We start from the raw sequence: 4,126 nt of genomic DNA, 5'->3' as shown, positions 1-4,126 counted from the left end.
GCTACCGTGTGATTTTTTTAAATCTGCGCACGACGTGTGTGTGTGTGTGTGTGTGTGTGTGTGTGTGTGTGTGTGTGTGTGTGTGTGTGTGTGTGTGTGTGCGTGTGTGTGTGCTTGTGTGTGTTTGCGTGCGTGCGTGTGTGTGTGTGTGTGTGCGTGCTTGTGTGTGTGTGCGTGCGCGTGTGTGTGTGTACGTGCGTGTGTGTGTGTGTGTGTTTCATGGTCGCATTGCCCTGTCCAGAAGATCCAGCATACGACAAAATATGGTTCTACTTTTTTCACTTTTGTAATGTATCTTGTCAAAAATAGGGATACTAAAAGAAGAAGAAATAGGAGAAGCAGAGTCTCGCCCATAAAAATGGTCTTTTGTGTGAGTGTCCCCTGACTGAACTCAATTGTTGTGCTTGAAGAGAAATGCTCGGAAGCCAGCCAGAGATACGTTTGATATTTCCCCAATGGCACGCAGAGAGTTTACACTCGCTATATATGTGTGTGTGACATCTTTGTAGTTTATCTTTTTTTTAAATTCTCTTTTTGTGGATTTTGTTTATACATGTGTAGGCTTTGCATTACAGGACATAGACGAGGACAAGGGGGAAAATTCACAAAAAAGAACACACGTGGACAATTACAACACACAGGGGGGGTGGGGGGGGGGGGGCAGAAGGGGTGGTGGTCGTGGCTTGGTTGTCGCAGTATCAAGAATATGTAAAGGAAAAAGAACCTAAGGGTTACATCAAACATGTATATAAACAATAAATTCCTCCGAGGTAGGAAAAACACCCCCGTCCTTACCATTCTCACTGCCACCAACTGAGAAGGTTATTTCCCTTTGACCATGAATATGTTTCTCTATAAGTCCTTGTAGAATCTTAATCCACCAATAACTCCCTAACCGTGTGTTTGACTGGTCCCAATGTTTGTAAGGACCGTCTCAGGAATGTATAGAACCTGTTCACCAAGTTTGGTGACGATCGGTCCGTTCATTCTTGAGATCTATATGCGAACACAAACACACAAACACACAAACACACAAACAAACACATCGAGCGAAACCTATACACACCCCTATACCGGGGGTGTAAAGAACACACGTGGACAATTACAACACACAGGGGGGGGGGGGGTGGGGGGGGATGGGGGCTGAAGGGGTGGTGGTCGTGGCTTGGTTGTCGCAGTATCAAGAACATGTAAAGGAAAAAGAACCTGAGGGTTACATCAAACATGTACATAAAATATATACATACTAGCGCCAATCCTTGTACAATGTCTCGGTGAGGCCGTTTATGTGAAAACCAGTTATAGGACTATAAATACCATTTGTTCTCCAACAATATTCAGCAAACGGATTGATTTCACTGAAAGTAGTGTCTATACAGTGGAACCGACAACACCGACGCCCCCGGAAATTAAATTCACAAAAGCAAGTTTCGCCTCGTTAAAATCGACGTAAAATCAGAGCAGCTGAACAAGCATTGCATGTCAATAAAAGAACAATCTTTTTATATCCGTAACATTCAGTTTTGTTCACCTATATTGTCTAAAAATTACGCTAGAGCATGCCAAAATATCGTCCTTGTCCGATTGAAACCTCGTAACTCGATTTTTAGCGTTTCGAGAAAAACACAAAAAACGTCATCAAAAAATAACTTTTAATCAAAAAAATCCAAATTTTTTTGCACATGATTTAGAAACATAAACAAAGTTCTGTATATAATCAAATAGAATTGCAAGCATGTAAAACGCACATTATTCAACAAAATTGCAAGATACGAGTTTTTCGTTTTAAAACACGACCATTTTTTAAGACTTACAAGGTTTTGTAATGTAGCCATATCATAAAGAATGTTAAAAGTTCACATACATAAAATGGAAAACAATGGCCCCAGAACGTAGTACAAACAAATGTATTCTTTCCTCATTATCGTTGATTGTGTGTTGATGATACGAACCAATTTATCTTCGTTCTTAAGTTAAAGGATCCTTACAGTCTTCTGGTAATCGTTGTTCTTAATCAACAAAAACTAAGTGTGAACTGAAGCTGATAAATTAATAAACTTCTTTGTTTGCATAAATGTGTAAAAGTCAAAATAATAACCATTTTCTTAAAGGCTTAGTAAACAGGATAATTATTGAAAACATCATATATCTTAGTGCAAAGAGACATCGAAAGTTCCTTGAACACCTAGTGGTAATGCAGTACCACAACTCATGTGCCGTCTTGAAGAGTTTAGCGACCATGAGGTAGGCCGTCGTAATAGTGGTGGTAGTCAGCTGGAAGAACCTCCTTGAGTTGCTGAAGGTGCTGCCACTTTAATTGTGTCTTTGATTGGCAGCCGTGCTCTGTAGAGCTGGTTGATGACACCGGGATCACCATGTGCCCTCCTTCTTCTTTGTGGCAAAGGCTGCCACTCATCAGAATAGTGGAGCTTGTAGTGAAGGGTACCGTCAGGCAGGTACTTGAGGCAGCGGATATCAACCACTTGTGGATCCCCAGACGCTGTCCCTGGCCGAATGCTTTGGTAGTATCTGAGATCAGAAAAGTCCTTGAAGAATGGACAACTTTGTAAGGTTGACTTTCTCTTGCAGACGTGATGACTTCAACGTATTCGGCTGGCCAAAATATTTGCCTTCTCCTCAGTTTGTTTTCGATAGCTGAGTGGACAGTGTCGACCTCCATCCATGTATGACCTTTCTCAAGAAACTTTTGGATGACGACCTTTCCCTGGCGAAGTGAAGAAGTGCGTTTCCCAAGGTCACATTGCGGTTTTGGTACCCACAGCCGTCACTGTAGATTATGATTGTGTTGGTTGTCTCATCAACTGTGGACTCAAGGTAGTCCACAATGCAAGATGTGAAGTTGTTGCTTTTGACTTCTCCCTCAGACTCATTCCAAAAGTAGCATGCAACCTCCTTGTCACTCAAATTGTACAAAGTGAAGTTGTGGCAGCACAGTTTGGTCTTGAAGTAGTTGGCATTTGCATAGATACGTGGAGCCAACAGGACGACCTGCAGATCCATGGTGAGAACTTGGACATCACCATTCTCTTCAGCAATCCTCTTGTCCATTTTTTTCTCTTTGCGAGCTTCATCTTTACGTTGAATGTTCACCTGGTACTCATGCTCTGGGATGTTTCCGTACTTGTATGCAGAGCACACGTTGCATTCATCTTTTTTTTGGTTTGTGAATTGCGATGTTCATATCTTTCATTTTCCTTATCAGCACTTGTCTTGACACGCGCTGTTTTCCGTTGTCATCACAATACTGCTGAAACAGTGCGTTCAGTTTGGTTCTTGACTCAATCACAGTTTCAAGATACATCTTCTGTGACTGCTTCTGGCAATAATGTGAAGGCAGTTTGACCAAGGATTCAAGAAAGTTCCTCGCTGTTTAAACCTTGTCTTCTTTGGCTGCAGCATTATTGGGGTGCTGTGTCCTTGTTGAAGGGCTCTTGAGCATTCCATGCACTTCGTGAGATGTTGTTACCCAGTTTCTCACTGACCACTCTCCTATGTCCAGTGTATTTTGGAACATGGCTTTGCAAACTTGAATGTTGTCTCCTCGAATACGTAGGTGGTATGTGAGTGTGCCTCTCTGTCTCGTTCCTGGTTTCCCTTGCTGTTTTGTTGGTACAAAATCAACCAAAGATGCCACATACGTCTTCCTTTGCCCCCAGTCCAAGTTTGACCAGAACTGCTGAAAGAGAGCTGTTCTATCCTCTTGTATGATTTCCTGGCAATGTCTGTATTTTGATTTGAGACAGAAAGATGAAGTACAAGGTGGTCCTTGCTCACGGCAGCGTTTCTCCTCTGCTTGGTTCTTTCTTGTCACTACATTGGTTTTCGACCCAGTGTAGGCTTTCCCTTCCATTCTTAGTTTCTTTTTTTTCACAGCCTCCCAACTTTTCTTTTTCGAAGTTTTGTTCCTTGGACGTTTAGAACGGTTGCGTTCACAAGCGGGTTCCGGGCTAACATTAGCTGGACATATCGTTGAAGCCTCTGACTCGTTGTCTTCAGAGTGTTCTGTTGAGCTGTCCGAGTCCGACTCGTCAGATGATGGCTTGTATGATGAGTCACTATCATTCTCAATATCATCGATGGCATCTGGGTAGACACTCAGCGGAGT

Source organism: Littorina saxatilis, linkage group LG9, assembly GCF_037325665.1.
Source record: "Littorina saxatilis isolate snail1 linkage group LG9, US_GU_Lsax_2.0, whole genome shotgun sequence".
Classification (NCBI taxonomy): Eukaryota; Metazoa; Mollusca; class Gastropoda; order Littorinimorpha; family Littorinidae; genus Littorina; species Littorina saxatilis.
The sequence above is the reverse complement of the archived record's forward strand: the minus strand, read 5'-3'. Positions refer to the sequence as shown.